The sequence below is a fragment of the Xiphophorus maculatus genome, chromosome 14, assembly GCF_002775205.1.
Source record: "Xiphophorus maculatus strain JP 163 A chromosome 14, X_maculatus-5.0-male, whole genome shotgun sequence".
Classification (NCBI taxonomy): domain Eukaryota; kingdom Metazoa; phylum Chordata; class Actinopteri; order Cyprinodontiformes; family Poeciliidae; genus Xiphophorus; species Xiphophorus maculatus.
This window is the reverse complement of record NC_036456.1, coordinates 15,380,536-15,392,751: the sequence shown is the minus strand read 5'-3', so window position 1 is coordinate 15,392,751 and position 12,216 is coordinate 15,380,536. Positions and strand designations below refer to the sequence as shown.

The window sequence follows — 12,216 nt, the reverse complement described above, 5'->3', positions numbered from 1 at the left end:
GAGAGGCAGGCAAGAGGAGATAGCGAGGTAGAGTGGCAGTGGAATAGGAGAGGTTAGAAAAAAAACCAGGGATGAAGAAAGGAGGGGAAATGGAGATCAGAAAGAGAAAGGTGGTGGAGGAAGAGCTGTTCCTCCCAGTCGTGAGCAACATCCTCAAAGCTGCTTTCATCTGCCCTCACATGTTCTGCCTATAGGTGGAGAAAACCCTCTGCAAACCTGCCTTGCAAAGACACAAGCTGAACAACAACAATACAGAAAGTTGCTTAATGCAATTTCTTGCAAAAGTTCCTCTTTAAAAAAAAAAAAAAGGCCAATTATTTTCCAACTGAAAATTGAAGGCGTTTGGCTTTCAAATCCATGAAACAGACAGTGTGCCTTCCTGTCATTTTGAATGAAACTATAGCGTAGACATAAAACAATTATAATTAAAGCTGCAAGCAGGGTTGGGCAGCCTTCAAATAGCTTAAATATATTTTACTTTAGCATAAAGTCATGGACTGGTTACTAGTGTTGAAGTGTAAGGGTAATTACAGTTACTCATACTGTTCTTGTTTTTCCCAGCTGTTTGAAGCTTGGTGTCAGTGCAGTGCAACAACTCTATGTATCAAATTAAAATGACAAACAAGATAAGATATTTCTAATGACAATATAATTATATTTTAGCTGCTGTGATTGTGCTAAGACAGTTTCCACAGAGCATATCAATGACTCTTAAGGTGTATTTGGTGTTTTAACTGTTAAACTATGCAGTTATAAGCATTTCTTTGAGGTGGTTTGAGGTGGATTAAATATTCAGAGTGTTAAGTATTAGGTGTTTTGGGGCGGTTGCTGTCCCTAAACTATGTGATCGCCTGCGGTTCTGGCGCAAAGTCTGAATCTACACAGTAAAAGTATCTGCAGAAAGATGTACTCCCTCAGACACAGAGACTTCCTAAGCGCTCTAAGCAGGAAGAGGATAACAGAGTGAAAGTGATGCTGACTAACAGTGCATGGCATGTCCAAGGTTTATCATAATTATGTCCCAAGGCTATAAACTGTTCCCAAATCATGATCAGCTGGAACAAGGAAAAAAGCAGTTACATCTACAACAACCCTAGAGATGAAGAAATGTTAATAAGGAAGCTCATGATTGTAAGACTTTTGAAATAGGTTTTACTTATTTTCTTATGCTAAATTTCTTATTTTAGTAGTTTACAAAAAAGGTTAAAAGTGGTTTCTGGCAAGATGCTTTCAGTGTACAGTAACAACACTTTGCATCCTAAAGTCATTTTCTGGGTTGAAGAGGAAACAATTACATCCACTAGTTTAACATTGCAGCTATGGTAATCAGCCAAAAAAGAAAGAAAAAAAAAAACAGATTTTACTTGTCATGTTGTTGCCTGAAGCAATGCTCTAACTCTCCAGCACATCAACTGATGTTTCTCCATCAGAACGTTCTTTCTTTTCTTTTTTCAAAAGCCATTGTCTTCTAAAGCGCTTTGATAAAAGCAAATGTTTTTTTATAACAGAGGAGATTTTACTGATGTTTGCTCCAGGTGGAGAATATATTTCTGAAAATGAGGGTGTGGGCTGGTGGAACATCTCACAGCTGGACGTGGTGAAGTCGGTGAGTCATCCATTGAAACTCGGAGCTGGATTGTAAAGATAGTAACCTCAAAGGCAGCGAGTGGAAAAAATAAAATAAAGAAAACTAAAGCAGCGATCTAAGAAACCCGGCTGGTGTAGAGTTTATGGTCCATAGTTGACTTTGTGATGTGGCGTAGCTTCCTGGACTCAGCAAGCTAATTAACTTTAAACTGTAAACATCTGAAGTGGTAGAAGCAATCTCGAATGTTATTCCAAATGCTTTAATTAAAGTCTTTATTTTAATCAAAGCATTTCTCGCAGGAGTTGATGGAATAGTTCAATTCAAATACATGTAAAACCAATGACAGCATATTTTTTAAATCAAGTACAACCTCAAGTGTTTTTTTTTTTTTTTAAATCCATGCCATTTATTCCTAAATCAAAGGCTTTGCTGGCATTTGTATTATGTAATTAAGTATTGCATAATTGATTCAGTAACAAAAATTTGTTAGGAAAATTTAACCTTTAAATTGTTTTATTCAACAAGGCCAAACTTTGACGTAAAAAAAAAAAAAAAGGTTTCTTTTTGTTTTACCAAATCTCTGGTGCCATGATTATTGAAATTCTTAATTATTCATGTACAAAAAAGTGATCTGCTTTTTGCTGCAAAAAAATAATAAAAAAAGAAATAAAAATCTAACATTTGATTGCATTTTAATTGGTTGTAATGTGGCAGAAGGAGGGGAACACCATTCCTGTCAAGTCTACAAAGTTAGGTACAGAGATTAATTGTGGTTAATCACAACGCTAGAGTGTGATTAATCCAAGTACATTTTTAATCGATTGACACCACTAATTCAAACCAGGATATACATTTTCCTCCAAATAAAACTGGTTGATGTATAGCCATCACAAGTTTACATTTACAATATACAGTACATCAACTGTATTACCATCTATACAGTCACAGGATATGCGACAAGCTGTAGCTAGTTCTGAATTTAAGAGGAGGTTCTGTCAAATTTCAATCTCAGGCAAATGAGATTAGGTAGAAATAACAACTTCCAATATTGTTAATAAGAAAAAACCTTGCATTTTAAAGTTTATTAAAGTACCACCGTTACGTCACAACTGTGGTTTATTAGAAACTGAGTCATCTTGGCGTAAGATCAGATGTCTGACAAAATCTATTTCGAGTTAGGGATGCATTATTCAGAAGACACCCTCACTGTGTACTTAGAGATATTACTGTCAACAACCACTTAACAAACACACAAATATCAATACTGCGTCACTGCTCTCGTGCACACTTCGAGTGCTGGCAATCCAATAGGTTCAAGATCCACTGCAGCATGAGGAACAGCGCAGGTGACGCCGTTTAATTCTGCCAGACGCTGCAAAGAAAGCCTTTCTAAAGCAATGCCTCCTGGGTTCAGAGACCACATTAATTAAGCAGCAGGGAGTCCAGAATTCAAGGCCCTAACAGTCTCACTTCTTCAGCGTTTCCATTTTGCTGCTACCAGCATTAAGACAATAATCAGACTGATAAAGAAATGGAAACTTCATTTGCTGAACAGTAGAAAATCTTCCATTAGAAAACGTACCTTTCACCACTCAAGCAAACTTCCCGGCAGATCATGAGCTGTAAGACGAGAAAAACACAAAACATTAGATGAAGGTCTGCACAGAATAAAAAACATAAACTATAAACTAATGCCACTTATTGGAAAAGGTTCATAATGGATTGAATCTCAAACCCAGACCGACACAATGATCTGTTGCCTTGCACTGATGCACTACTGTTCCAGACTCTTACCGTGTTAAAGGGCAAACATTTATTACCCACTGATTACATTTGGCAGGCTTGTGTGTCTGACACTTAAAGCTCTGTAATTTTCCAGTCTGTTTCAAAAATTCAGTCTCCGGCACAGCCGTCCAAGTCACTGGTTGAACATTTCCAGCAGATTTCATTAAGGAGAAATTAGAAAGTTGGAAATAGGAAGGAGAACTTCTTGGTTAAGTTCACACCGAAAGGTTGCCTGAAACAATTAAAGATCAACTGGAAGAATATCATGACCATTACACGGATTAGGTGTCTGGGCACCAACAAATTCAGAACTAAGTAAGAAGAAAGGGAAAAGGGAAATCAAACAAAAGTGACAATGATGAGCAGAATATGTCAATGCTATGCAACTTTGCTGTATATATTTTTTCAGACCGCAACATAAAATTCAAGCTTGCCAGCGGTTGTTGTTGATAGAATTGATTCTGGCAGAGAAATATGGCTGCAGAGTGTAGAGGCTGAGTGGTTGAACAGTTGATGTCATAATGCTGAAGGGGGGATTTATTCCTGGTTTATATGCACGCTATATCATAGTTACTGAGACTAAACAGCTTTGGTTTGATAGCTACACAGCTGTGCAATGCCTGGGCTTGGCGATAGTTTGAAAGAACATAAATTATATTTTACATTGCAAAAGTATTCCCACTCTTTGACCTTTTTCACATTTTGTCACATTGTACCACAAATTTCAGTGTGATTCAATTGGGATTTTATGTGATATACCAACACAGAATAGTGCATAATTGTGAAGGGAAGAAAATTGTTAAAAATGTTTCTATTTTGGGGGTCCTTTCTAAAATAAAAATGCAATGATTGTGGTTTGGATTTCTCTTCATTTGCAAAGTGAATACTTTGTGAAACTCATTGCTCTCTGTATGTGTGGAGTTTGATATCCTGCTGGAACAGGAAGGCCAGTCTCCCGAGCACTTCTGAAAAAATAGTATTTCCATGGCACTATGATGCTGCGACCATGTCCTGTTTTTTCTTTCTGAATTGCAATTACCATTATTTTTTTGACCCACCTTCTTGCTTTGTACTTAAGATCCATGAACTCGGACAACTTTACAGTTGTTACAGTTACCAAAGAGAGGAATTCCCAAAAGTAATGGGAATGTTTCCCATAATTTTTGGGAAGCATTTGTAAAATCTATATTCTCCTCAACTCTGACCAGCCTACTTACCACTTCTAAGGAAAAGCAACAACACAGCATGATACTTCTGCCAAAATCTTTCAGGAAGTGTGTTCAAGCTTTATGTACAGTGTTTGTTTTCCAAAACTAATTTTGCATGATGGCCATGAAGTTCAAATTTTGGTCTGATCTGATTTTTCCTTCCACTTCACAATTCAACTTTATCTATTACACAAATCCTTAGAAAATAATTTTAAGTTTGCAGTTATAACAAAATGAAAAACCTGAGTAATGGAAAAAAATTACTTGTGCAGGAAGTTGCACATTCAAAAATAGAAAAACCGAGAAACACTTGTCGCAATCATCATAAGCAAATATTGGTTTGACTGTTACACACTGAGCAAAAAGTGACTTTTATCACAACTTATCTACACACACACATACAACAATAATAATAATAATAATAATAATAATAATAATAATAATAATAATAATAATAATAATAATAATAGCAGTTTTGGATGATGCCCAGCATTAGTCACATCTTCCATTAGTGGAATCCAATGCAAACATAATTTGGAAAGAAGCAAACGAGAGAGCAGAACACCACAGAGAATTTGGATTCAGATAATTGCCAGTCCTGCAGTGTCTGATCCATCCCTCTGCTAAAGAGGGTTTTTTGACCCGTGGGGAATGCAGAAAATGATTAATAGTTATACCGCAGCAATCAGTGTGCAATAAGAGAGAGGTCCAGCCACCTTTTGTAGATTTATGGCTAATAACCGGCCTTAATGTAGCCACACTAGTTCTTTCAAGACCTCATGGAGTTAGTTGGGGTTTTTTCAACATAAAGAGGGCAAACAATTTGTTTTCTGAGGCACACTATGTGAGTGTTTGTAGATTTGGGGAAAACCATTTTCAGCTTAGATTTTCCAAGCATGTGAGAAACCAAGTGTTACATGAAAAAGTCCCTGGAAAAAAAGAAAGAAAAAAAAAATAATAATTATCAACTTATTTTAAATTTTGATGGTGTCCCGAGGTGTAATACCAAGAGCCTCCAGAAATAGAGCAAAGGATAGAGAACTTGACAAGTAAAATTAAAAAACTTTTGAATCATTTACACATAATTGGCTTTTTACTGTGAACAGATCGTAAACTCTCAAAGGGATCTTCAGCAAGTTAAGTAAATTCCTAACAAGGACTACATTTATTCAGCTGCTGTTTGACAACACCTTGACAGTACATTATGCTCTAAATAGCCCCTAATAATGCTGCCAGGGTGTGTAGCAACTGTTGAAACAGACATGATGACCTTCTTAGAACGCCATCTGTTGCACAGCACAGCCACAGCAAGGCAGTATTAGGCAGTCAGGCTGAAAGAGTCGCATTACAAGGCAACAACAGCGTTCCCCTGCAATGTAAGTAGCAGAGAGCAGTTTTTCCACATTGCAAATTGCAACTGTGAAATCAGTAGAATTTCAATTTGAGTAAAAAAAAAAAAAAAACCTGCAATATGATGCCTTGGACATTTTTGACACAATAATATAAATAGTACATAGAAACTGTACACTATTGCTAAAAGTAGACAAAAATGTGCTGCAGAGTGAGCCTAAAGAGCATGCTAGCACCAGACCTGCTAAGACTAAAGCTTAAATTACCATGCTAATGCCTTTGGAAAACGCCTAAGCTGTGGTGCTATCCAAACTTCTCAGATGTTAGGCAACTTTCGAGTTATGAAAGTTGCCTAAGGAAAGTGCTCATTAGGAAAATGTGATGTATGATTAATATTTCATTTCATTGCTATTAAGTCAAACAATAAACATGCCAAAGCTAAGCTAACTGCATTTCAACATAAAAAGTCTAGCATCAGCATTATTTACATTCAAACTTCAATTTTAAACCTGGAAAGTTGGTGTGAGATGGTTATTACATTTTTTTTAGGGCCGTTAATTTACAAAAGATTGTGGCAAGTTTACATAATTTCTCCCCCAAAGACTAATAAGTTGTGCCGACCTCGCAGCAATTAGCAATTAGTCCTGCTACATGACATGAACTTAAGGTCACCAACCGATAGCCAAAAAAATATTCCGGTCGCAATATTTATGGTTCTGTTAACTACACCACACCGTTCATGTCCTAAACCAGCAAAGCAGCTCCAGACCATCACACTAACACAACAATGTGTGAGGATATTTCTCTGAAATGTTGAAGTAGTAGACGCATGAACACTCACATAATCCAAGTGGTCGAAGGTCATTGAAACAAGTTTCCATTGCATCGTTGTGATTTGCCTACTTTGGTGCTGGATGCAGTCTTGATTTAATAAAGTCTAACATGCAAATAGGAAAGCATCTTCATATATCCCTTTTATAGAGCAAATCTACCCCGGCACATGTAGGCAACCATCTTCCTATGGTGTGCCTAAAATACTAAACAGAGAACCCGTAAAAATAAAGAAAGGGACTTATTGAAGTACTTTTCCTCTACATTATTATACAACCATCCAGAAAGTTCCTCTTAGGTGATATTTGTTATTTATTAAATCAGACATGAATGTGGCAAGTGAAAGTGAACAAACAGATTTGATTGTCAACAGTTTACTCATGATCTGCAAGTTAGGGGCTATTTTATTTTGACATGGGACAAGTAGGTTTGGATACCAGTTTATTAAATATCTGTAATATGCTTCATGGTTTTACTCAGGGTTTGTCTGTCAGCTGTTGAAATTTGTCTAACGCATTTGAATGTGATAAAGAAAAAAATCTGCATATAGGCAGATATTTTTTGTGACTTTGGGGGTACAACATTTCTAAAACCAATGCTTTTAAAGGGGATTACTATCTTTTTACTGTGGTTTTAATGATAGATTGGACAAGCGACTATTTTGAATGCATTTGTAGTTTGGGAAACATTAAAGCTGGCAAATGTAGTGTAGATGTGGGCCCTAACTAAATAACTACAGTGATGGCAGGACTTAGTACTTCATTTGCTATTGTCACCTCTTTAATTTGCCACAGTGAGTCCAATAACCCCCTTATGATTTTTCTGCCTTTGTAGTTTCACATTTTCAAAAACATTTTTCTTCTATATCCCTTGGTGTGAGGGTCACTGTCCTCCAGCTCCGCTCTCTGCTTCACCCTTACCTCCCCGATTTCTGCTTTTTCTCCCTCTCCTTTTCCGAGTTCTGTCCATTGCCCTGCTGACAGGCACCCATCAACCTGGGTGCAATTTAAAAAGCCCTTTAACAGCTGCCATTCCACAGAGCTGGCTATCGGTACATCTGCCAAAGCCCAGACAGCGTCTCTCCACAAATCCAAATGGAGTGAAGGTGAAAGACACAATTTCTCAAAGATCTGCTGAGCTGAGGAGACAGTAACTGAGGCGAAATTAAGATGCAGAAATAAAACTTGGAATCCAAGGAATTTGCCTATTTTGAAAGAAAGCCCTACATTTTTTCAGTTGACAATAACAGAAATTGTAACCTTTAGTCCATGATTCTTTGAAGCAGAAAGCTCCTGGGCCATTTGCGTTGCAGCAGAGATTCATCGCCTTCTGCTGAGTTTGTGTTTGAGCTGAATCAGTGCGCCCACCTGCCTGCGAACGCTGCATACATTGCTCATCTGAAGGTGCATGTTGTCCGAAACAATCAAGTGAAAACATCTCAGACTGGAGTCTGGACCACCTGCTGTTGTGCATTTCTCTCCTCCATATGTCTTTGTCAGAAATCTTCACCATGCGTCGGATGAGGGAGGAAATCAATCCAAGAGCTGCTTTTTCAGTTGCGCTGTTGTGAAAGCAGCTAAGAATTTTGCGCTGATATTCGACAGATCAGCTCACACTGCCAAATGTAACAACTGGCCGACCGGACCATCTGGTCTCCATTGTCCAATGCTGATTTAAAGAAAGTGGAGACTAGTCAACACTATATAATCTCAGTAAGCAAGCTTGGCATATTTATGCGAGAACAACTTTGTAGGTTTAGTCAGGGAAAGTTTGTAGTGTGAGCTAAATGAGAAATGTGCTGAAATGCCTCATGACAGACTTGCAGGCTTTCAGTTTTCCTTTGGCGACACAGCTTTAGACTGTGGTACTCTGTTTTAAGATGTAACCAGCTACACATTATGAACTGCAGTAGTTCTAATACATTTTCAACTATATTCTCCGGATACCTTACCATATCTATTTTCCAATCTGATATTCCGTCTTTCCATTAGATCTACATGATTTTTCCTGGGGAAATTCATAGTGGGAGCAGGAAATTATCAAATAAAGAAGACAGCTGACAGATTGGCAGTCAACAATAAGGCTAGCTTAACTCATATTTACCAAAAATTCATAATTATAACAGCGTGTATATCTTTAGGGTTTCTGGAATTTGGGGTATACATACATCTTCACAAGAGACCATCGTGTTTAAACTCTCCACTTGTAAACTGTACACAGTGATGGTAAAGAAAAGTATGCCGTCCATCATGTCGAAGGCTTAAACACATAAATGATCAACTTTTCAGAGTTCTTGCCCATTAATGTGACAGTGCTACCAACCGTGCCACTGTGCTGCCACTTCCAAATATGTTAAATCCAACTATTTAGTCCTTCAAGTAACTGGCGCTCATGGTGACACACTGCAGCAAACGCATCTAACTTTCAGATGAACTTTGTGAAGATATTTTCAATTGCTGTTTCTGGGTCGGCCTCAGCCATTGTGTCGGGATCTCTTTCTGTCTGCCAAAGCTTTTAGTCCATTGTGTAGCAGCATCACTTTTTGCCTGTAGCCAGAAGACCACTGTAAAGAAAATAATTATTGTTTGGTGCTTAATATAGCTAATCCACGACATGTGTAAAGGTATAGCCAACACTTTAATTTGGAATAGTTTTCTGTTGAACATTTGGGAATTCAGCTGAAGAAGCAGGCCAAGGCAGGGCCTTTTTTCCTCCCCCGCTGACAGACACAAAGCTATAAAATTTACACTCTGATAGGAGTTACAGACTCTTTGGCGCCTCTCCCTCGTACCTGGCACGGCCCAAGACGAAGAGGTCCGCCCGTTTGCGTAGATAAAAAAACAGACACCTTTGCTATAAATCAGGAAGTCCCAACTTTCTCTGGGGGGCCGAGACAGGGCTCTGATTAGTCGGACAACGGAATGCCTTCTTTGCATATATTAAATAGGGAAACGCCTCTTTGGTTAAAATTTCAGGTCAACACCGGAGAGTCAGAAAGTTTTTTCATCTTTTCCTCCACATTTTGGGCGCCTTTGTCTGTCTTATGTGTTTTGTGTTTGTCTGTCTACCCCTTGTGTGTTTTTTATTTTTATGAGAAAATGCATATCTCTGTTCCTCTGCAGCTTTGTTGTCGATTGTTTTTGTATGAGATTAAACTTCGTGATCTGTGACGTCAACACGTGTTGTTGTTTCGTTTTACCAGCACGCGGTCGCTGCACGTCGCCCATGGAGAGCGTCACTCGTCAATCCCGGGCAAGATTAAAGAGGAAAAGAGCCAAACGTTTTGTCCAAAGCTAGCATTGTTTGATCCTCTTTTTTAATAATTGGGGGCTTCGTCCGGTTCTGGAATCTTGGCGGGTGGCGGTCTCTCCCCGATCGATCTGTCCGGCTCGTGCGGTAAGACGTTTTTTAATTACTCTTTTGTTGTGTACAGCCACGCGGAGGTTCGACGCTGCAGGAGAAGATAGATTTGTTTTTTTAAAAGAGTCTGTTGTTTACTAATTTGACAGGAAGATGCGCATTACAGGGAATCGTGGCGGATTCAGATGGAAGGAGTTTACGTTGCCTCTATCGTAAAATGCTGGGTTTCTTAATTATGTTCTTGTGCCCTGGGAATTCGTTACTGGGTCCCTAAAAAAGCAATTTGGGAATTGTGTATCAATTTGGTAGTTTGGGCTTGAATCGGCCCGGAGATTTGACTCAGCTCCAGCGGACTTATATTGGCCTACATCGGTTAAATCTTGAAAAGTATGTTAAATTGATTTTTCTCTGGTGAAACATTGAAAAGGAGTTGAATCGCTCTTGAAATAGGACTTATATTGGAATCAAGCTGAATCGCTTTATTGGACTTATATTGGGTTTCGCGTTGAATCGCTCTATTCATCGGTTAAATCTTGAAAAGTATGTTAAATTAATTTTTCTCTGGTCAAACATTGAAAAAGGGGTTGAATCGCTCTTGAAATAGGACTTATATTGAACTCGAGCTGAATCGCTCTGTTGGACTTATATTGGGTTTCGAGTTGAATCACTCAGAGGACTAACTTTGCAAGTTGGAAAATGGATGCAAATGGATGCATTTTTGAAGCCGGCATTTTATTTTTAATTCCCCCGTTTGTCTCTTACGTTTGTTTGTAATTGTGTATGTGTGTCTCTGTGTGTGTCTGTGCGTGTGTATCTGTGTGGCCGTGTGTGTGCGCGTGCACGAGTTCGGGCTGGCTGTGTGTTTCAGCAGAGTGTTAAGTTGTTTGCAAAGCGCTGTTCGCGTGAACGTGAGTTGATTTTGCTGCGTTTTATTGTACAGTTATTATGGACACTGAGTTGCGACACGTGCTATACGCTATTTTATGGTCGGGGTTCGTAGAAGAGTCTTAACGGGGAAAGTAGAACGATGGCGAAACGTGGTCTTTTAGTTTAAAAAATAAATAATTAAATAAATAAAATAGGAGTTAAGTACATAAAAACTGGTACCAGAAAACAAAATTATTGGTTGTGGTTTGATTTTAACATAACTTTGAGATCTCTCTTTTTAAACGTGCACGGGGAATTAAAAGGTTCCTTAAGATTGGAGTTTAAAATTAATTAAATTGACACATGAAAATATGTTAATAAAACATTGGACAATTCCTGAAGCTTCAGTAAATTTGATATAAATTTCAGTAAATTTGATATAAATTACAGTAAAACTTTGATAAAATGATGACTGACTGAGGAAATTTTGACTGACTATAAAACTTGGCCAGATGTGTTGTGTTTTGTGTTTTTTGTCTTCGTTTGTGTTGTCATTCGTGTTGGTCTGAAAGAGTGTGTGATCGGAGATAAGATACCATTTGGTATTTTATGTCATATAAATACAGAGCAATTTCTCAGTGCTGTTTGATGGTGCAAAATTTCTAGTTTTTACAAACATCCTCTGTGTTAAATTGAACTGACTTCTTAAAATTAAACAATAACAGCAGTAAGTGTGAACTGCAGTGTAAAGTTAGGAAGGTGATTAAAGGATAGAATTTTGATAAAATAAATCATCTGAACAAATTGAAAATAAATTATGGGTTCTAAGGTTAAATAAATGAATAAATACATAAATAAAATAAGAAAGAATAAGCCAAGAAAATTAGGTCACGGAGGATTGTAGTAATGATGTATTGGCAAATTAATAGATAAATACATAAATGAAGTGAATGGATAAATAGCTAAATACATGACTGATTAAGTAGAGAAATACATAAAATAAAACGGTATATAGAATTGAGAACTAAAATAGTAGATAAAAATGTTAATTATTCATTCTAGGCTGAGAAGGTAGCTGGAAAATAGAATAAAATACAATGAGTTGAAATAGGACCTTTTTAATGAGTTGAGGATAAAGAAAGAACGAAGATTTTTAGAGAAACAGGCTCTAACTGTAAGAGGTAATTGTTCAGATAACAACAAACTGCAATATGCAACTGACTCTAG

General features: G+C 37.6%; 1 protein-coding gene across 31 annotated transcripts in view; it reads right to left on the bottom strand.

Annotated features, from left to right (window-relative positions):
• ptprd (protein tyrosine phosphatase, receptor type D) overlaps positions 1 to 12,216 on the bottom strand; it is a 463,922-nt gene that overhangs the window by 196,768 nt on the left and 254,938 nt on the right. For all 31 annotated transcript variants that reach the window (XM_023346243.1, XM_023346261.1, XM_023346260.1 and 28 more), the window contains one exon: positions 3,171 to 3,208. The gene's annotated coding sequence lies outside the window, so the exon portion shown is untranslated. The remainder of the gene's footprint in view (positions 1 to 3,170; positions 3,209 to 12,216) is intronic.